Genomic DNA, 24,017 nt, shown 5'->3' on the forward strand with positions numbered 1-24,017 from the left:
TCCCGTTGATCTCATCATGTTACTTAATTTAAATTTGATTTGGGTTTAATCACGTTCTTAATTGGGATTGAGATGCTGTCAACCATCTCAATGTTTCACAACCACCATGATTGTTAAATAAAATTTATTGCTTTGAAGTAGGGAAAAATTGGCTTTTCGCAAAAACATTATAACCATAGAGCTTTTCCACCAGCCATATATGCATGTAGTGATAGCCTTTGTTCATCATTTCTCTATGGTGTGAATTTGCCAGCATATTCCATGTGCTGACCCGTTTTCGGGCTGCAACGTTTCATGTTGCAGGATTCTTACGACGAGTAAGTGATGCGTTAGGGTTACGATTTCTACACTCAACTTTGCCGTTGGTGTTGATGGGAATCCACAACCTTGTTACTTCCGCTATTTGGATTGAGGTAATAGTATTTACGTTACTTTATACATGTGATTTACCTCTGTTATAAATCCTCGAGTACTGTGTGTGTCAGCATACCGATCCAGGGATGACACTTAAGCACAGAGACTTGATCCATTCGGGTCGGGTCGCTACACTACTTTTCCAAACTCTTTTACCCTTGTTTTGGACTCTAAATTTGCATGATTTGAATGGAACTAACTCGGACTGACGCAGTTCTCAGCAGAATTGCCATGGTGTTATTTTTGTGCAGAAATAAAAGTTCTCGGAATGATCTGAAACTTCACGGAGATTATTTTTGGAATAAATACAAAATATTGGCGAAAGAATCAACCAGAGGGGACCCACATCCTATCCACAAGGGTGGAGGGTGCGCCCACCCCCCTGGGGCACGCCCTTCGGTCTTGTGGGTCCCACGAGGCTCCACCGACCTCAACTCCAACTCCATATATTCACGTTCGGGGAGAAAAAAATCAGAGAGAAGGATTCATCGCAATTTACGATACAGAGCTGCCGCCACCTCCTGTTCTTCCTCGGAAGGGCAGATCTGGAGTCCGTTTTGGGCTCCGGAGAGGGGAAATCATCGCCATCGTCATCATCAACCATCCTCCATCACCAATTTCATGATGCTCACCGCCGTGCGTGAGTAATCCCATCGTAGGCTTGCTGGACGGTGATGGGTTGGATGAGATTTACCATGTAATCGAGTTAGTTTTGTTAGGGTTTGATCCCTAGTATCCACTAAGTTCTAAGAGTGATTTTTCTATGACTTTGCTATTCCTAATGCTTGTCACTAGGGCCCGAGTGCCATGATTTCAGATATGAACCTATTATGTTTTCATGAATATATTTGTGTTCTTGATCCTACCTTGCAAGTTATAGTCACCTACTACGTGTTAAGATCCGGCAACCCCGGAGTGACAATAGTCGGGACACTTCCCGGTGATGACCGTAGTTTGAGGAGTTCATCCATTCACTAAGTGCTAATGCTTTCGTCCGGTTCTCTATTAAAAGGAGGCCTTAATATCCCTTAGTTTCCAATAGGACCCCGCTGCCATGGGAGGGTAGGAAAAAAGATGTCATGCAAGTTCTTTTCCATAAGCATGTATGACTATATACTGAATACATGCCTACATTATATTGATGAATTGGAGCTAGTTCTGTGTCACCCTATGTTATAACTGTTGCATGATGAATGCCATCCGACATAATTATCCATCATTGATCCATTGCCTACGAGCTCGTTTCATATTGATCTTTGCCCAGTTACTTTTCCGTTGACACTGTTACGATTGCTACAAAACTACTACTGTTACTTCTACCACTGTTACCGTTACTTCCATACTACTTTGCTACTAAATACTTTGCTGCAGATATTAAGTCTTTCAGGTGTGGTTGAATTGACAACTTAGCCGCTAATACTTGAGAATATTCTTTGGCTCCCCTTGTGTCGAATCAATAAATTTGGATTGAATACTCTACCCTCAAGAACTATTGCGATCCCCTATACTTGTGGGTTATCAAGATCTTTTTCTAGCGCCGTTGCCGGGGAGCATAGCTCTATTCTCTGAGTCACTTGGGATTTATATCTGTTGATCACTATGAGGAATTTGAAAGATCAAAGAACCAAGATTTTTCCCTCAACTACGAGGGAAGGTAAGGAACTGCCATCTAGCTCTGCACTTGATTCACCTTCTGTTTTGAGTAAACTTATGACACCTAAACCTGCTATTGATTCCGATATGTCACATGTTATTGATAATGCCACTTCTACTATACATGATGCTTATGATGATAATACTTCTGTGCTTGATAATACTATGTCACAAGGTGAATTTCTTGATGAACAACTTGCTAGGGTTAGAGAGAATGAAATTACTGAAACTGATGATATTATTGAAAGTGAAGATTATGAATCTCGCCCTAGATATGAATTGTCTGTTGTACCTGAGGGTTATATTATGGATGAGGAAACTGCTAGAGACTTTCTTGCTTGTAATGATAGAGATGATCTTAAGAAACTGTTAGCCAAGCTGAAAGAAAAGTCTTTGAATGCTAGAATGAAATATGACCCTATGTTTGCTACTTCACCTATCTTTGTTACTGATAAGGATTATGAATTCTCTACGATCATGAGTTAATTACTTTGGTAGAATCTGATCATTTCTATGGTTATGAATCTGAAAGTATTGTGGCGCATCTTACTAAATTGAATGATCTAGCCACCCTATTTGCCCATGAGGAAAAAATTTGCTATTACTATATCCTTAAGTTATTTCCTTTCTCGTTAAAGGGTGATGCTAATTTATGGTTTAATTCTCTTACTACTGGTTGTGTGCTTAGTCCCCAGGATTTGATTTATTACTTCTTTGAAAAATATTTCCCTGCTCATAAGAAACAAGCTGATTTGCGGGAAATATTTAACTTTGTGCAATTTGAAGAAGAGAGTTTCCAACAAGCTTGGGGGAGGCTTCTCGAATTACTTAATGCTTTGCCTGATCATCCTCTCAAGAAAAATGAAATACTTGATATCTTTTATAATGGACTAACCGATGCTTCCAGAGACCACCTAGATAGTTGTGCTGGTTGTGTTTTCAAGGAATGAACTATTGAGCAAGCTGAATTGCTATTGAATAATATATTGAGTAATGATAATGATTGGACACTTCCTGAGCCAACTCCTAAGCCAACTCCAAAGAAAAGGGGTATTCTATTTCTCAGTCCTGAAGATATGCAAGAGGCAAAGAAATCTATGAAAGAAAAGGTATTAAAGCTGAAGATGTTAAGAATCGACCGCCTATTGAAGAAATACATGGTCTTGATAACTCAACACAGGTAGTAGAGGTAAACTCTCTCTATAGATTTGATGAAAATGATATTCCTCATAATAAGTCTGCTAGTCAATACTTGGATGAGTTTGATAATTTTATTGTTAAACAAGAAAACTTCAATGCTTATGTTAGTAGACAATTGAAACATAATGCTTACATGGTTGATCACTTGGGTGATTATATGAGTAGAACCGTTAATGATCATAAGCTTATTAGTAAACATGCTTCCATGGTTACAACTCAAGTAGAACAAGTACTTAAGGCACAAGATGATTTGCTTAATGAGTTGAATAGTAAAAACAATGATAGGACTTTATGACTAGAGGTGATAAAATGACCCAGGAACCTTTGTATCCTGAGGGCCATCCTAAGAGAGTTGAGCAAGATTCTCAGGAAATTAATATTGATACACCTAGTCCTAGTTATAAAAAGAAGAAGAAAACTGATAGGACTTTGCATGCTAGTGAACCTGTTATAGACACACCTGAGAATCCCAATGATATTTCTATTTCTGATGCTGAGACACAATCTAGTAATGAACATGGACCTACTGATAATTTTAATGATGATGTTCATGTTGATGCTCAACCTAGTAATGATAATGATGTAGAGATTGAACCTGATGTTGATCTTGATAACCCACAATCAAAGAATCAACGTTATGATAAGAGAGACCTCGTTGCTAGGAAACATGTTAGAGAAAGAGAACCATGGGTTCAGAAACCCATGCCCTTTTCTCCTAACCATCCAAGAAAAAGGATGATGAGGATTTTGAGCGCTTTGCTGAAATGATTAGACCTATCTTCTCGCGTATGCGTTTGACTGATATGCTGAAAATGTCTCCTTATGCTAAGTATATGAAAGATATTGTTACTAATAAAAGAAAGATAGCGGAAGCTGAAATTTCCACCATGCTTGCTAATTATACTTTTAAGGGTGGAATACCAAAGAAACTTGGAGATCCAGGAGTACCAACTATACCATGCTCCATTAAAAGAAACTATGTTAAAACTGCTTTATGTGATCTTGGCGTCGGTGTCAGTGTTATGCATTTCTCTTTAGATCGTAGACTTGAATTGAATAAGTTGACACCCACTGAAATTTCTTTGCAAATGGCTGATAAATCAACTGCTATACCCATCGATATTTGTGAGGATGTGCCTGTTGTGGTTGCAAACGTTACTATCTTAACGGACTTTGTTATTCTTGATATCTTGAGGACGACAGTATGTCGATCATCCTTGGTAGACCCTTTTTGAATACTGCAGGGGCTGTTATTGATTGCAACAAAGGCAATGTCACTTTTCATCTTAGTGGTAATGAGCATACGATACACTTTCCGAAGAAACAACCTCAAGTCCATAGTATCAATTCTATTGGAAAATTTTCAACTATTACTGTTGGAGGTTTTGAATTCCCTCTCCCTACTATCAAAAAGAAATATGATACTCTTATTGTCGGGGACATGCATATCCCCATTGAGGTAACCTAGTTTTATTCAAAAATTCTCCGGTTTCATGTCATTCGGAAGAAGTTTGTTAATAAGACTTGATCAACCTTGTTAATGGATTCCTTTTGATGAGCATGAGATGGATGAATTTAAAAAGCACAAATCTTTGTACCTATCTTTTAGTTTCTGTTATTTAGATTAAATAAAGCAAAAATAGTATTATCTGTCTATTTTCTGAATTATCCGTGGAATAAAAATGTCCCGAAAATAAAAGTTCTCCAAATGCCCTAAAAATTTAGTATGATTTTTTATAGAATAATTGAGAATTTCTGGCACTGAGAACACACCAGGGGGATGCACCAGTGGACCACAAGGGTGGAGGGCGCGCCCTACCCCCTGGGCGCACCCCCCTGTCTTGTGGGTCCCGCGTGGGTCCCCTCCACTTATTCCAGCACCCATCAACTTCGTCTTCCTCCAGAAAAAATCATCCCATAGCTCAAACCCGTGTTCTTACTCATTTTGCTGCCATTTTCGATCTCCTTGCTCAAAGCTCCATTCGCAAGTCTCCTTTGGGGGATTGTTTTTCGGTATGTGACTCCTCCAATGGTCCAATTAGTTTTTGTTCTAGTGCTTTATTTATTGCAAATTTTTGCTGCTGTGGTGACCTTGTTCTTGAGCTTGCATGTTAAATTTATATGGTCCAAAGTAGTTTTGATGCATGATATAGCCTCTAGGCACTTGTAGGAGTAGTTGCTATCAATTTTGTTGAGTTTGGTTCACTTTTATTTTGAGTCACTAAAAATTTCAGAAATTTTTCAGAGGAAGAAAAATGTCCAGGAAAATGTACCATGGTGGTTCTTCGAGGAAGCAAGCACCGAGGCTTGCGATACGTGAGCCGGACCTTGAACCACCAAGGGAAGCTCAAGTGCGGCCTCATGAATGGCCGTCAGATGAATTCATGGTTCATGCAGGTTTCAAGGATGAGTTTTATGCATACGTACAAAATGCCGGCCTTGAGGACTTCGTGTCAGATAAGTGCTGACAATATTATCACCTCACCGATTCCTTTGTGCGGAGGTTTGAATTTTCATCTAAGCGCAATACCCATACTGTTTTATTTGATATCTATGATGAATCATATACCATGGATCTTGAGCATTTTTATACTGCTTGCAAAATCCCAAAGTGGGGCCTTCTTAGTAAGCCTCACAAATCTGAATACAATGATTTCCTTGCTAGTATCACTGTGGGAGAAACTAGAAATATCACACAAGCTACCATAGGGAGCATTCACTTTCCTGCCATACATTACTTTGCTCTCTTTATAGGTAGATGCATTAACGGTAAACATGATCATTGCCACCTTTGCGTTCTAGATCTTTGTGTTCTCAAGTGTGCGGTGTTAGGTGATAAGCGCTATAACTTGGGGGCTATTATTGCAAGGAGGTTAGATCTTAATGCTAAAGATGGAGATTTATTTGGTGGGATTTATGAAACTCGTTTAGCTACTTATCTTGGTGTACCCATAAGAGGGAATGACACTGAGTTGCCACCCGCTTTTCTAGATTATAATGCTATGGTGCGCTACCAGTTTCTTGAGAGGAACGGACAATCCCTCCAGTATCGACTAATCTTTGACAGACGGCGTGCTGTCCATATTACCCTTCCTACTCCTGCCTTCTTTAACTTTCAGGTAAATGGGAGATATTTTATAACTAGAGAGGAGGCGAACGAGTATGAGAGAGCGGCGGAGGCCGCTCGCCTCCAAGAAGCAGCTCGCCAAGCGGTAGCTGCCGCAGTACAATACAACCCCAACTATGATTTCAGATACAATCCGGGCCAGTCATGGCCTTAGACCAACTTAGGCCAAAAGCCTAAGCTTGGGGGAGTACACATGTCTCACCGACATTACATTCATGTTCACACACTCATTTGAGTTATCGGTGTTCATACTTTTTCATTGTATTATCCATGCTAGTTTACTTTCTTTTTCCCGCTTTCTTCTTCTGTGTTTGAAAAACCTTAAGAGAAACCAAAAACATAAATTGTTGTAGCTAGTTTACTTTCCATGCTTAGTTGTAGTATTAAACAAAACCCAAAAAGATTTCTCGTTCTTTTGCTTGTTGGGAGCTTTCCCGTGTAAATAGTTTTTCTCATTCTTGTTTTACTTTCTTCAGAAAAACAAAAATCCCAAAAACATTTCAGTGTGTTTCTTTGAAATTCTTTTCTTTTCTTTGGGGGTCGAGAGGAGAAGACCACGATGAAAATGTTGAGTGGCTCTCATATGCATTATTGTTGATCTAACAAAGAGCCCATATTACTTTGTCTTCTCCTTGGTTTTTAAAAGTCATAATACTTTTAAAGTTCCTTAAACATCATTTAATTTAACTAACCATCTCAAATAAAAAAAGATAGGCGGTTTTTTCTGAGCTAGCAGTGGGGTGAGCGAAAAATACTAAATGAGTGAGAGTAGCAGGGAGCCAAGCTGAGCAAAAGTGAGAGTTGCGTGTGCTGACCCATGCAAGTGTCACAGTAGCAATTCCATGGGTTTAGCAGAAATAAGAACTCCCAAGAGGCTCAAATAATCATCATCGGGCTGACACCAAGGCCAAAATGTAAAAAGACTTCACAAGCACGCATCAAATAACTCCTCTCTTCTATTGAAAAAATATATTCCAACAGCAACCCAACACGATATACGAACAAAAATCACACCAAGAAAAAAATTAAAACACAAAGCCAACACAGATGAAATCAAAACAATAATCTATAGATATACAAAAGTTAATTTCACGAGTGAACAATGCCGTGGCGAAGCGCTTGTTAGCCTCTAGTATAGATCATCTTGTATGAATGCATGGCTGCAATGTTCACACATGTTCTGCTGTTCATGCAATGCAACATGCATTATAGTCATCAACTAATCTGCATAAAGAAAGCATGACTAACATATTACAGGTAGACACCTACAAATTAAAGTTGTGTCTAGCAACCTATACATCAATCCAGAGGTTATGATGATATCTGGGCATGTACAATAGAGAATTGACATGTGGATATTTTTAAAGACTTATGTGTGAGTTGGGATATTAGAAGACAACTGAGATGTTATATGAAGCTTGACTAGGAACTGGTTCGTGTGGGAGATGGGTTCCGCCAATGTGATTATTTTCTGCTGCTTGTGGTCAATCGCAGCACTTGTGATCAAGTGGACGGCATGTTGCACGCTGGTTCATCTCATCAGTGACACAGGAAAATACCACACAACCAAAGAGATGAGGTCGTGCAGTTCGGCGAGCCTATTGTAAAGATGTAGTGGAGGTTTTTTACACCACCCTATACTGCTAGCCACGAAGCCCACACATTATCACAAAATAGTACAAGTGCTATAGTATTTTCACAATGTTTTGTTTTGATTCTTTTTTATGCAACGTGCATGTGCTTTATTTGAAATAATCGTCCTAAAGTTGTTAGGATCTTTGGAACTACAAAGTCGTATCCCTTGAATTCTACAAAAGCTAAGAACATGCAAAATGTAATCGACATAGTGTTCAAGAGTTTTCCGCACCAATTTTTTTCATTATAATTTATCCCCACCAAAGCATCTTTATAGGATTAAGAATAAAATGAGTCTAGTTTGTATGTAAGATCATGTAGTCAAAGCAATGACCAACACACAACCATCTATGGGACAAAGCCCTTGCCCAAAGTCGATCTAGGATTCTCGTCCGCTGATAGATCACCAGCCTCCTCCTCCTCCGCCGGCTCCGCTGGTGGGAGTGTGTTGGCAGGCCCCAATCTACCAGTGGGAGCATTGGTTTTATCTTGGTAGCACAAACCAACGAAGTGCACAGCATGGTCGTACATCTTCATAGAGCGTGTGAGGTTTGTGTTCCTCGACTCTATCTAGTTGGAGCTGGGGTGCTATATAGGCCCTCTCCATTACTTTCTTCTCCGAAATGGAGATTTCCTATACAGATCACAACCATCGGCGTCTTTTTGTCTATGTCGATGACTTATCAATCACAACTTCTACTAGCTTTTGTTTTGAGAAAGTTTGCTCCGCTGAGACGAAGACCAGAGTGGCATTGAGCTTTGCTCTCGGCGCTCCGCCGATGGATGCGAGAGGAACGAGACTTCCACACCCCCAAAAAATTTGATGTATTTTTAAGTTTATGTAAGGGTGTTTTTGTAAGGATTCGTGTTACTTAATATTTACTTTTTGCCTTTCCAACGAAAAAGGAATAAAATAAGTTCAAGCATGACATGCATATTGGCCATTTATACATTAGGTCATCTTTTATGACTGCATGCGTGCAACAATGTTCATGCATGTTTTGATGTTGGACGCCAACTAGTTTGCATAGCATGGACTTGAATGAGTGCATGCATGACGATGTTCACCAACTAACTTGCAGAAAGAAAGCATGAATAACCTATATAGGCACGCGCCTATAAATTAAGATCATGCCTAGCAACATATCCATACATCCAGAGGTTACACTGATATGTGGTCATTACAATTTCCATATGAATATATTTGTAAAGCTTATGTACGAGTTGAGATATTAGAGGACAAGTGAGATGTTACATGGAGCTTGACTAGGAGGTGGGTTGAGTTAGAGCCGGGTTCTACCACTCAAGCGTCCATATTTTATAGCTCGACGATGTGCTGCAGTATGGTTCATCTCATATGGAGATCTGAGCTGAACTCACCGGCGGCATCCACCTTGTTGAGGTCTCGCCGTTCCACGAGCGTGTTGTCAAGATTATGGGCGCTGCCCACCAAGTTGTTCGGGTGACTGCCTACTTTATGGAGCAATTGGACCCCTAGGTCAGGTGGCATCTATAACCCTTGCATTCTACTGTATGATGTGTTGTGTACAGGCTTATGCTAATTTTATTTGCTCTTCCTCACCGCACTACTACATATGAACACCAATCAATTTGGTCTAAGACTCATCTAGTACGCATGTTCACCAGCTCAATTCACTGAGAGAAACTACAACCCGAGAAATGTCGAACAGAGAAGCAGAGCACTTAGCATCTCCGCCCTGGGTGAAATCAGTAAACAGAGCTCAACAAGCTCTCTCCCAAAGCATCTTAGAAAACATTAGTTCAGCATTTCCCGTCTCGACTACAGCCTAATCATTTGTTAGTACAAATTCAAATGGAGCCCAGAGTAGAGAATCCAACCGAAAGCACCTGATTGGAACATTGAAATGTATGCCAAAGAAACAGTGGTGAGCAACGGGCATTTATTTGCAATGAGACGAAAACTTTGGAAACCAAAGGATTTCGGTCATGGCTGGCAACAGGGGAATGCAAATCCACATTGATTGGAGCGTAGAAACAACAGAACATCAAACTAAGACACTCCTACTCGCAAATGAACCAACCTTTGTTTTGAGCATCAAACAGCCATATGAAACATATATTCAGACGATCTAAAGAAACAGTAGAGATCACTGTCGAAACATCCTCTTGTTCATTAGCACCGCCAAACTAAGAAACAACTAAGGTCTTGTAGCTGGATCCACATACCACTAGCTAGATCCCAAATCTAAAAGTACAATAACTTTTGGCCTTCCTTTCCACATCCATGGTCAAGTTTCCAAGCCACTCAGTCCCATTAGTCTCTTCCTGCTTCTGAACCCATCTTCCTGGATTGACAATGATACCAAGAAAAAACTGCAGAATATATGAATAGTGTTCCAAAGTTTCCTACTGAATTTATTCATGAAAGTCAAACATTATAATAATATAATCAATATAGCGTAATAAAATGCAATCTGAAAGGGGGTTTAAGGCAAGGAGACCCGTTCTGCCCACTAAGTGATCATAGTTGGACGTCCTCTAGTAGACAATTAAGCAGTTTGCTTCTTGAGGTTTACTGGCGCACTCTGTTTTAGAGATGATCAATTCAAGAGATTTACAAATTAGACATATTTTCAAGTATTGGGTTGGTAGTGAGTTGATGTGATCTCACTTATTTATACTAATCTCTTTTATTTCATCATAATTCATCTTGTCACTAAATCTATGCCATTTTTATTGAAACTTTTGATATATCATCTTAAATAGTGTTTCTAGTTATCACTAGAAGATTTATAACACACCCATTCTATGTTTTAAGATATGTATTTCATACAGTTCAAATATTTGTGAGTTGAAATAAATTTCCTCTTTCAAAAATGTCACTTTTTTATAGGTTGGCTTGTTTTTTGCACTAGACCTAATCAATCAGATGTATCACTTTACTCCAAAAATTAATTTTCATCTTAGGGCATTATAGCGTGTTCATATGTACCTTCCATAATATTATTAAATATCTATATAACTTGATAGATTGTTCTACATTGCTGTATAACCATTCTGGTTTCGTGCTGGAGGTGGGGGTGGGGAGTGGGAGATGTACTTGTTAACCTGACGGGAATGGTACCGAAAATATACCATTCTAACATGCATGAGTATTTATAATCCAGACTTTTCTATGTCTGTACTATTATTTTTGTTTGATTTAATTTATTTTATTAAAGATAAAGTTTCAGCCCTAATAAATACTACAAACATACAAAAATCAATGACACTTTCATCAAGCATACAGAAGTCTGGAATCATCATGAGAAAAGGCCATGAACTGAACCATCTATGCTACAGGAAAAGGTACATGATTAATTGTGATTTGATGAAGTTGACAACATGGTATATATCGCTTTGCGTGAGCTCACCATAGTACCATCTTTTCGAAAGGGCATGGCGCATTTTCCATTGCAACTGCCATTGCACATATCAACTCACCTATTAGGTTTGAGTGTGTCTTGTCATTTTCTTCCTACTCCACAGTTTCATTAGCTGCATTTTGTCCCAACATGAGATGGACTGGCCAGATGCAGCTAATTTCGCAAAGGCTACCACTACACCAGAAATCTTGGATAAACTTTTGCAACACTATTATGACCACTACGCACATTATTATTAACATTATTATTAATGGGCCGCTATGCACATTATTATTAACATCTGTAATGTGTCATGGAGCTAGCTAGCTAGGGAGTCTCTCTCTGTGTGGACACTCGTAATTATTTTGTTGGCTAGCTTCCCTAGGATTCAATTATGACCACTAATCAATGGTAGAGGAAGGATTAATTTGTACTCCACTAACCCTGCAAAAAGACATATGATCACTATTATGGCGTCGACGATGCTACCACCACCTCCAACCCTTCCAAAAATAGAGTAGGTTTTCTGCTCGAATGGATGAGTAGATTAGAGCTTTTTCCGCCGGTGATCTTCATGATACACACCATGAGAAGCATATGTGTTATCTGTCTTTTCCTGTGTTGAAAGCAATGTAGATAATGTGCGGACAAGTGTGATCTAGTGATGTGAGTGTGGAAGGTCAAAGCTAAACTCTTCCTTGGCCTGATATGTATGATCGGCGTGGTGTAGAGTACTAGTGTGCAAGTGACATTATGTGTCACACCATCGGTGCATCACAATGATGTAGAGGTTGGGGTTTCAACCACCTTTTCAAAAACCTAAAAATATATCACCCCATGTATTCCGTGCAAAAAAGTTAATCCATCTGTTCTAAACTGACTGAAGTAAACCATTGTCGTTAGCTTGATCATAAAATATAATTATATATACATATTTGTTTTTTTGCTGAAGTATGCATTTGATGTTGTAGATATTAGCATATATTTTCGTAGGTTCGGTCAAATATACAGAAATTTGACTTACAAAAAAAGTATATTCAGTTATGTATGTGAGTATATTGTGTAAGTGGGTGCGCATGTATACTTTACTTTGCCTAAATTTAAGTATTAACTTGTCTTGTGAACTAAAACTAAACTCAACCAATAGTTGAGTGATCATAATTAAACAATTCCTTTTATATTCTATAACAAAAAAATCATTAGCTGCATATAGCGGTTGATACATGTTATCATCTGTATGAACGCGATGATGTGAGTTGGGCTGAACAATGGAGCGGATTTTTTGTGCACCGGGGCTATGGAGCACTTTATTTTGAACTGCTCCAAAAAAGTTCTTAAATGATTTGAAAACAATTGATTTTTTTACATGAATATGCATGCATGTCGTCTAATTACCAGTGAAATTTCCTCAATAATACGTTGTATTATGTGATGCACAAAAAAGACAAAATTTCGGCCCAAAAACAACAAAGAACAAGCCCCTAATTTGCATGTATTTTGTCTCTTTTTTTAGATTTTACATGCAAGCATGCGTATTGCTGAAATTTTGTCCAGTCGTAATCCACCTCGATACGTCCATGCACAACAAAATTTGAAAATTTTCAAGCCCTAAAATTCTGGATTTTTAAACTTCATAAATCCCGACACCGTGTGGCCGTGCTCAGATGTCACTTTTCAAGCCGTTATATTCCACCACTCTGGGGCGAGGAGATAGGTGCATCCTCTAAGTCCCTCGACATGGGAATATGTCTAATGTTGTGTTCATTCAAAGTAGAAATGTTAACAATATGAATCAATGAGATTTTTCCTCTAATGTGTACAACGTATAGGGTTGAATGCTGGGCCCCACTTGGAAATACGGAAAAATGACAATAAAATAGGATGGTTCTTCTACTTTGTGTTATCTCCGTTCTCGCTATAAACTAAATCTCCTCCCCATCCAAATCCATGGCAAGAAAGGATTGTATTTCATCTCTAACAACTGAAAATGGAATCCTTGTTCCGAAAGTGCTATTGTGAGTTCGAGCTTACATGATCTCGGATGAACAGTAAATCCTAAAAAATAGTAAAAAAACAAAAAAATTTGAAACCTTTTATTGGTAAGAAACATTTATGCTTTTTACACACGCATGCAAATTTTCGCGGCGGACATTTGTGGAGGTGTGGAAATAAAATAAAATTGAGGCTCCATATGCTTCGAAAACACTCTTTTTTGGAGCATCAATTTTTTTCACACAATCAACAAATGTGACTCCGTCATGCAATTTTGCATGCGTGTCAAAAACACATGAATGTTTCTTGTCAAAAAAAATCATTTTTTTATTTTACTTTGTTTGGCGTATTTTACTGTTCATCCACGAGCTCACAAACTCCACGTCCTTGCCCCCCCCCCCCCCCCCCCCCCCCAAATTATTTTTAAGACCCATAGTGGTCCAATTTGTAGGAACTATACTGGCCCTTGTTGCTAACAATACAGGAAAGAGCAACATTGGAGATCATCCTTCACGGAGAAATGCACTGCAGGCGAAGCGAGCAGTATTTTCCAAAAATAAATAAATTATTGGGTTGGAATCGAACCAGCAAGTTGGTTCGACCTTAAGGATTATTCCCTTGCCATTTCAGCATTTATCTTATGTGGCACTCCTAAAAAAGCCAAGGGTCCATGTCTTCTCATTGCATCGCAACAGCTCTGTCGATGAACAAACGAAAGAGACTCACGATCGAGAAGAAAGCGGTGGTATTCGTTTTATATCTAGCCAGGCATTGGAAACAGGTTCAGCACTACCTCGTCAACATACAGTACGGAGTAGAAAACAAGGCCAGAGCATGTAGTGCATGTTCTTTTTGCTAGCACGCCCACGCGGAAAAGAAAAGATGGCACTCATCGTCCAGGTAAAATAGGCAAAGGTGATCGCCAACACTAGCTAAACTGCACTTGATAACATTGTTCGATGAGTTACTCCCGGGTGTAGTTACTCCCATTTTTGTTTTGTACGTTTTAGGTAGTATCCATCATACCGGATTGTATATATGTGTAGTATGTAGTATTTAAGAATTTTTATGTACTATATATATTATTATTTAGGTAGTATGTATTATATTTTGATGATACTCCTTTTATGTACAAATATGTACGTATTTCACAAATACGATAAAAACATGGGCTCACATCCAATTTTTTCACACAACTCGCTTTGGAGTATCTTAGATATAGTATATGAACATACTAAAAATGATAAAGTAATATATATACTACCATATGATAGTATATGAGACATGAGTGTAACTACACCCGATAGTACTACCGGGTATAGTTACAAGAAATCAATTAGTGCACCTCACGCGCCTACCTCATGCATGCATTAAGGTCTTAAGTGCAACTGTGCATTGGAGACTAATTGGGAGTATTTTCAAAATATATCGGAAAAATTTCTTTAAAAGTTTAACAATAAAATTGTTCACATTTTTAAAAAATGTTCATGTTTTAGTACTTTCAGGAGTTTCAAAAAATTCTCCCATTTTAAAGATTGTTCAAGAATGTTTTTTAAATATTCGTGTTATCAAATTTTGTTTGGGAGTTAAAAAATGTTCACTTTTCCAAATTTTGTTTTGGAATTTAAATTTTTTCACGATTATTCAAAAAATGTTTTTGTTTTTCGAAAAATGTTTCAGTTTTCTAAAAATTTGATCACAAATATTAAAAAAGTTGATTTGGAAATTACAAAGATAATTCGGATGGGTTTGGTTCTTTTCGTTTGGGGCTGCAATATGATCAGTAGCATCGTGATGCGTATAGCATTAGATCCTTGGTTCGAATTCTTGCGACCGTGACATTTTTTTTGAGCTATAGTATGGGTTCGCTGTCAGTCGCTACCTTCATGGGCCGTCCCAGTTTGGTGAACTACCTGTGCGAAACACAGACTCTTTGCCACAGAGAGCGGCATATAGGAGATCCCCTGAATTCATTCAGGGTTTGCCTATGAACCTGGCCACACACAAAAAAACCTGCCATGGCCTCGTACACCCACACTCCTGTTAAACATGCCCCAAAATTAAATTTGTCCTTAGCCAAATGTATTACTTCCTCTGTTTCTAAATATAAGTTTTTTTTAGAGATTTCAATATGAACTAATACAGATGCATATAGACATAGTTTAGAGTGTAGATTCACTAATTTCGAAATATGTAAAAAGACTTATATCTAGCAACAGAGGAAGTATTATTCATTAGAAATGAATATGATGTTGGTTCTGGTTTTAAAATTATGCAGCCTCTAATTTATTACATTTCTCCAACTAACTTAGTTTTCATGCATGTTTTTGTTATTGTCATCTCAGATGGATTGCCGAGACTACTTCTTGTTGGTGTCGAGGGCGGCGTGCACGGTCCTGGCGGTGGCGGCCTTCGTCATTGCACCGATGGACTCTCCCAGCTCCATGCTGATCATTGAGGGTTTCGTGTAAGTACCACATATAATTGGTTACGTTATGAATGATATTGTCGAACTGACATGGTCTTGTTGTGCGCAAATGCAAATCAACAGGGCTGTGAAGGCGACGACCCTCTTCGCGATCTTCACGTGCTCGTGCTTCCTTCTCCTGCACGTCGGCAGCCTACGTGGGTGGCAGTGGCTGCAGGACGGGCCGGGCGGCCAAGCCCACTTCTCCTACCCGATGGTCGTTTGCGAGTGGGTATGTGCATCTGCTATTTCCGATAAAGGATAATATATGAATATCAAGATGATATCAATATGATACATGCACTTGCTCAGTTGGCCTTGAGCTAAAGACTTATTAAACATGTCAGTAGCCCATGTTAGACTGCTATATCATGCGTGCACACCTTTTTTTTAACACGGTACAATCACACATGCTCACATACATGCACATACACTTATCCCTATAAGCGCATCATGCATTCACACTTGACTCACTAATCATCATATATATGTGAAGGTCTTTGCGCCCGTGCAGCTGGGCCGGCGGGGGCGGCCGCGCTGGGCGTCATCATCAACCATAGCTTTAGGCGGACCTGTGTCAGTGAGATGCGGACCTTATGCCAAAGACACGAGATCGCCACCGTCCTCGCCTTTGTCATGGGGTGCCTTTACATCGTCAACGCGGTGGTGCTTCTCCATGCCCGGGTGACGGCCAACCAGCCCCATCTGCTAGAGATTCTGGCAGGCGACCTTCCCCCTCCCGGAGCAGGAGCAGGAGGGGGCGGAGCAGACGTGTGAGTGCGTTTGGGGAGTTGCATGACTTGACCGTGATGCGATCGGACTCGTATCCTGATTGTGGTGTGATGTGATGTGATGTTGTTGTCATGACTTTACTTGTACACAACTACTGTCTGGTGTGTGCACTAGTTTCTATTGACACATCTTATATGATCACGCAAATAAAATCACTCCCTGCGCGCGGTGAAGTATTCTACAGACAAATTGATCGGTGTTTAACATCATTTACACTCCAAACGTAGGAGAAACTACCTAGAGATATTGGTGTGTCATCTGTTGGCAAACTGCAACATATAGGTTTTTCTTATGCTAGCAGAAACCTGAATAAAGTTGATAGGTGGTGCAGAGGCCATGTCTCAAACGCACCTCATTCATTGTCCTACAAGCTTTTTGACAGCCCAAAATCAGGCTGCAGGTGGGACTGCATGTGGGCGTCCCACCACAACCCCACCTAGTCCCACCGCTGGTTGATGGGCACTAATGGACAGCCCACTAGAAGTATGATGAATTAAGTGGGAATAAGTGGGTTCCCACATAAGAAATGTATATGTATTTCAGGTTCATAAACTGCAGGCTATAGACGGACTTGCTTGCAAGTTATTTAAGCTACAATACTAATGAAAATCATCTGAATATAACTTTGGTTCAGGATACATGCCACCAGATTGTACAACAATCGTAAACTTGACACTAACATCACCAGAAATTACAGTAAATTTGTGAACACACAGTACATCTAACAAAAGTAAAATCTGTAAATACATAATACATCACAAATGGCAAACTTGACAAGGCTATATGGCTATATGCTCTGAACATGGCGACACCATCTTTCTTCACATCATGCGAGGAAGCATCCAACAGCACGACCCGTGAAAGAGCCCACAAATCACCAATAAAAGAAGCCTCTACCCATGGTCCCAGAAACTCATAGAACCTGAGGGGATGAACATGGTCACCTCCGTTAGCCAATTAGAAAAACATATGCTAGTCCCTAAAACATGGAAAGATGGATGTATAATACGTTGGCAATACAGACTACAGAGACAACAGTGAAACAATAGAATACATTGTATACGAGGATGAAAGACAGCCTTCTAATTAAGCTACTGTAGTTAGCAATGCATCTTTTTTTAATTTAATATAGTTTGGCAATGAAAATATTAGAGCCGTGGCATAATAGGTATTTGAAACCTTCGGAATATCAATCGTCTACTATTTTTATGCCAGAATAACAAAATGGAATCTGATGTACCTTAAGGTGGTTCCAGCATGGTCCAAAGAAAAAAAAATCTGTAAATATTCATAGCAGATTCTGTAGATAGAAAAAACTGAGAATTATAAGGTACGAGAGACATGAATAAACTGTTTATTTGTGCTTCCAGTCCAAAGCACAAATGTATTGCAACCTCAACTAGTACTTCACGTCAATACAATGAAAGATCAGTCATCATACATGTCCAAATGAGTTAAAATATTACCCCAGGACAGCAAAGAATGATTGTACTGAAGTGCAGCGTACAAGTAGCAGAATTACCTACGTTGTTCCAGCATCGTCTTGATCACCACCACGGTCTCCAACTGTTGGCTCCGCCTTTTGGCGATCTGCAATGTCAAAGGCATTCAAAATGAAACATTCAGCATGGAAAGTATTAAATGGAGTATGGGAAAAATAATTAAAAGCATATGACCAGCAGCTCTAAGCCAATCCTCAAGGCACATCAGCGTCTCGACAGTACTCGGGATCAACCTACTTCTTTGATCACTGATGATCCTTCCAGCATTGCTGAATGCAGCCTCTGCAGGCACGGTAGACGCGGGCACTGCCAATATGTCCCGTGCTATAGCTGCGAGCACTGGATACTTTGGGGAGTGAATCTCCCACCACTTTAAGATATCCAACTTTTGTCGACGAGGAAACAAGTCTTCTTCAAGATATTATTGTAGCTCATTCGAGTTGTGGGATCTTTTCAATCTCAAATGCTTATCCCAATCATCAAGAGTGTCCTCCACATCCTCCTCTGCAAGCTCATCACCTTCATCAGAGGTGTTTCCAAATTCAGATGCAGATTCAGCAAATAAGATCTTCATCGCATTCTTCACCATGGTAAGATATTTCTCGGCGCCACCACCAAAAGCTGCGGTCAGTCGGAAGTCAACTGTCATTGCTCAAAACAGAAAAATTAGCATGTAAAGCACACTGTTCCAAAATTCTGATCAGTACCTAAGTAAACAAAGAAATGCAAATCACATAATAACTACCACGTCACTTGAAATGCAAATCATGTTCAGGACTGCATGGTGATTTTTATGAAGATGACAGAATGATAACAACCACAAAGCAGAGGATAAAATAACCGAAGCAGTGTCTATCCAATTGGTACACATGATGCCAGTCCCTGTACCACCTAACTATCATTTTAACTACAAGCTTTGGATCTTCAGTTGGATAAATCACAAGGATTTGATTTTAGTTAGATTTAAGAACTTTTGACCTTCAGACAACAAATGTACCAGCGATCGAATGTACCTTCTGCCCACGACCTGGGCGTCGAGGTTGGGGGTGGCGGCGACCTGGGCGTCGGGATTGACGCTGCCGGTGATCTTGGAGTCGGGCTAGGGGCTGGCGGCGATCTGGCCATCACGTCCTACTGCAGTAAAGAGTAACAGGTTTTCAAAATTGTAACAAGCATCTGCAAAAGAAGTACTACTACTAGATAGATATACAAGTACGCAGTATCCATTGACAATGTCTCTCTTCTCCCTCCTCTTCTGCACTAGTGCCAACTGCCACAACCAGCTGGCCTAGACCAAGCAAATCAAATAATGTACTTACTATACTATGCATCAGGACAAGCTAGCACTTTTTCACAAAAGAAAAAAGAAGCAAACTACAAAGCACAGTTTTTTTAAGCCGGAGAGGAACTTGGAAAGACCGATGTTAGTCGAAGCTCTAGCTCGCCTGAATGTAGCCAAATGGCTGTCATTTAGTAGTATTAGTTAATTATTATCTGGCCAGACCTATCGAGATATCGAGGTCAGGATTAATCTCCAAATGACTAGCCCTCAATTGTACACAATGGTGCATTCAACTTTGCAGTGCCACACTATTACCAAAGGCATTTGACGGAAAGGCTGCACCAAAACAGTGGTTAATTACTGACACATTTATGCGATGGTGCGCTTAGCATTGTAGCACTAAGAGGGAAACTAGTGTTCACTTGCACGACGGGATCACAGGCGAATAAGTCGATTGGTGTGTTTTAACAAGTGCACGCACAACGGAGAACACCAGCACTCCAGAAGGTCAGGTATTCAGTCCACACGGATATGCAGACAGACAGTAAGTCAGTAAGTACTACTACTGCAGAAAATATGCCCTCGCTAAGCTGAGATCTCAATCAACAGAGGCAAGAAGTCAACCAAACCAAACCAACCAGGGTGTTGTTCTTGACACTGAGCATGAGAATGGAGAGGGGCCCTGTGCTGAACTCCTCCTCCTCCTTCCCCTGCTGCCAACAAAACAAAGACAGAACCAACGACCGTGTCAGTAAGCTGCTGTGGCGGATGAGAACACCGGCGAGGGAGAAGAGGGGCGGCCGGAAGAGCAGTGCGCCGCCGACGGGCCGGCCGGAGGGGCGGCGGCTCAAACCCTATCCTTACAAGAACTCGGCGCGCAGGGGCGAATTTACGTACAGGGTTGTGGGGCTTGTGGGGGCGAATGCCCCCACTCAAATTTTTGGCCCACTATATATGGCTTTGCCCCCGCTCAGCCCAGGATATGTGCCCCCATTGGCCTGCCTGCTAGCCCAGCCCATCTTCTCTTGTGTGAAAAAGGCAGCAGCGGAGCAGCCCATCACATTAAACTATGATTCAGTTCTTGTGTGACAAAGATATACGTCAATTTATGTATCATTTAACTATTTGACATGCATTGCCAGGAAATCTAATGGAGAGATATTTTGCGAAATCCACAACTGGTAGTATGCCGGAAATAGTTGATCTGGACAAGCTTACTTGGGATCCATCTAAATGGAGGAGACTTACAGATTATAATATCAATCAGCATGAGGAGATTAGGAGAAAGTACCTGACATGGGGGGCTTATCAACCTTGTCCAGCCAAGTTTAAACCCAGGTGGATTGGTAAGAGTAAGCGGTATTTCAATCCTGAATGGTATGACCTGCATCGTAATTGGCTAGAGTACAGCGAGGTAGAGGACAAGGCATATTGCTTGTATTGTTATTTGTTTAGAGACAACATTAAAGGTAACAAACCTGGGCATGATGCATTTGTGGTAGATGGCTTTGTCAATTGGAAGAAGGCAGTAGAGAGATTTGCGACTCATGTGGGTGATCGTGATAGTTTTCATAACAGGGCACTTAAGAATGGTGAGGATCTAATGAAAATGGAACAATCAATCCCTGTAGCTTTGCATAAACAGAGTGAACTTGAGAAAAATGACCATCTTATCCGGGTAAATGCTGCAATTGATGTATGCAGATACTTGTTGCATCAAGGACAACCGTTTCGTGGCCATGATGAGTCAAAAGAGTCTACAAATAAAGGGAACTCTCGAGAGTTGATGGATTATACAATTATGCACAATGATGTTATAGCCAAGGCATTCAAAAATGCTCCAGAAAATAATCAGTTGTTGTCTTCAACAATTCAAAAGGATATCATCGAGCACTTTGCAGAAGAAGTGTTGAGTTGTATTCTGAAGGAGCTTGACAATGGCGTGTTCAGCTTATTAGTTGATGAATGTCGTGATGTTTCCGACAAAGAGCAAATGGCAGTGGTGATACGTTATGTTGATACACATGGGCTGTCAAATGAGAGATTTGTTGGTGTTCTTCACGTGGAGGAAACAACATCTGCTTATCTCAAGTCTAAAATTGATTTTATAATTGCAAAGCTTGGTTTGAGTCCACAACAAGTGAGAGGACAAGGTTATGATGGAGCGAGCAACATGGCAGGTGAGTTTAATGGTTTGCAAGCCAAGATTATGAGGGAGAACAGTTCAGCTTATTTTGTACATTGTTTTGCTCACAAACTTAACTTGGTTGTTGTGGCCATTGCAAAAAAGATATTTGATGTTGGAGATTTTTTTGATATGATATCATTGTTGGTGACGTCGTTGGATCATCTTGCAAAAGAAAGGATAAACTTAGAGAGAACCATCGAGAAGAAGTAAGGAAAGCGATTGGTAAGGGAGAGATTGCTACAGGGTCAGGATTAAACCAGGAGCTTTCTCTTCAGAGACCAGGTGATACTAGATGGAATTCTCACTATACCACTTTGTGGAGTTTGTCTAAGATGTTCCCCTCTGTGATAAAAGTACTAGAATATGTGGAGGAAGAGGGCTCAGATGCTACTAAGCAACGTCAAGCCAGTGGTCTTCTAAAATATTTCCAGTCATTTGATTTTGCATTCTTTCTACATATGATGATGCTTATATTAGCTTTAACAAATGGGCTCTCAAAAACCTTTTAGAGAAAGGATATGGACATTGTTAATGCTATATCAGATGTGGAATCTGTTAAGCGAGAGATAGATAAGCTTAGATCTGAGCATGGATGGAATTCTCTCGTGAGCAAGGTTTGTTCTTTTTGCAACAAGAATGATATTTCAGTTATGGGCATGGAAAAGGAGTATGTAAATCCAAAGAAGCCAAGGCAAAGGACTGGCATTAATAATGAGCATCATTATCGGATCGACTGTTTTTTTTTGCTATTTTGGATTTATTGGTAGAAGAACTAAACCGCAGATTCAATGAGGTAAACAATGAGTTGCTTTGTTGTATGTCTGCTTTCAACCCAAGTTGTCAGTTTAGTCTCTATGATGATGAGAAGTTGTTGAAGTTGGCTAGGTTTTATCCTAATGATTTTAGTGATAACGAGCTGGACCATCTTGAGAAAGAGCTTTGCCTGTACATAGATAATGTACGCAATATACAAGATTTGCTAGCTTGGACACTATCAATGATTTGGCTAAACTGATGGTGTCTACAAAGAAGCATCTTTCTTATCCTTTTGTCTATCGACTTTTAAAGCTAGTGCTGACTCTTCCTGTTGCCACTGCAACTGTTGAGAGATGCTTCTCGGTGATGAAGCTTGTGAAGAATGCTTTGCGTAACAAGATGGGTGATGATTATTTGAGCAATAGCCTTATTTGCTTTGTGGAAAAAGAAATGTTGGATGCTATTTCTAATGAGGTGATCGTTAAATGCTTTCATGCGAAAAATCGTGGTGGGATGAAACGGAAGGAGGTAATGTGCTTAATCTTTTATTTTTATCCGTCAATGTTTACATTCTCTCTGTATTTAAAAATAAGTTCTTTTCATGCAGCTTGAAGGCTAGAAATCAGAGACGTAGCAATAAAAAGGAGCGACATATCCATATTTCTGAAGTTATTCTATCTTAAGTGGTTAGTTCACTTTTATCTTAGCACTGAACATGTCATAGTTATGGGTGTGATCACATTATCTCATAAGAAATTATATGATTTTGCTTGTGTGATTGGTCCTTTAAATTATCTACTCATTAGTTCGTATACATGTTTTGAGAAAAAAAATTGTATACCTCTTTGCCCCCTCTCGTTTTTTGTCCTGGCTCTGCCCCTGTCGGCGCTGTGCCGCTGTCGATGGTGAGGGGTGGCCTGCCGTGTAATCGCTAGGTGGGGTGAGGTGGGATCCCATCGGGCTAAACTGGACAGCCCACTAAACTTTTTTGTTGTCCCACGGGTACCATTAAGTGGGATGGGCTGAGGCAGTCCCACTTAAGCCCACCCCCACCTGCAGCCTGACTCTCGGGTGTAGTTACTCCCATTTTTGTTTTGTACGTTTTAGGTAGTATCCATCATACCGAAGTGTATGTATGTGTAGTATGTAAGAATTTTTAGATAGTATGTATTATATTTTGATGATACTCCTTTTTATGTACAAATATGTACGTATTTCACAAATATGATAAAAACATAGGCTCACATCCAATTTTTCCACACAACTCGCTTTGGAGTATCTTAGATATAGCATATGAACATACTAAAAATGATAAAGTAATATATATACTATCACATGATAGTATATGAGACATGAGTGTAACTACACCCGGTAGTATTACCGGGTATAGTTACAAGAAATCAATTAGTGCACCTCACGCGCCTACCTCATGCATGCATTAAAGTCTTAAGTGCAACTATGCATTGGAGACTAATTGGGAGCAGCCACAACCCCACATGCACGTAGGCGAAGCTGCTGGGCCGTTCGTACCAGAGACGAGCTGGCCGGTATGGCATTCATATGTACCCGAGTACCTACATGTATGCATACATTATATATGTATGTATTCTGTTAGATATATTT

The 24,017-nt window shown here is 39.9% G+C and overlaps 1 pseudogene; it reads left to right on the top strand.

Annotated features, from left to right (window-relative positions):
• The first annotated feature begins 20,113 nt into the window (after nt 1-20,113).
• On the top strand, nt 20,114-23,035 carry LOC120974290 (uncharacterized; annotated as a pseudogene).
• Nucleotides 23,036-24,017: the final 982 nt, after the last annotated feature.

Source organism: Aegilops tauschii, chromosome 2 (genome assembly GCF_002575655.3).
Source record: "Aegilops tauschii subsp. strangulata cultivar AL8/78 chromosome 2, Aet v6.0, whole genome shotgun sequence".
Taxonomy (NCBI): Eukaryota; Viridiplantae; Streptophyta; class Magnoliopsida; order Poales; family Poaceae; genus Aegilops; species Aegilops tauschii.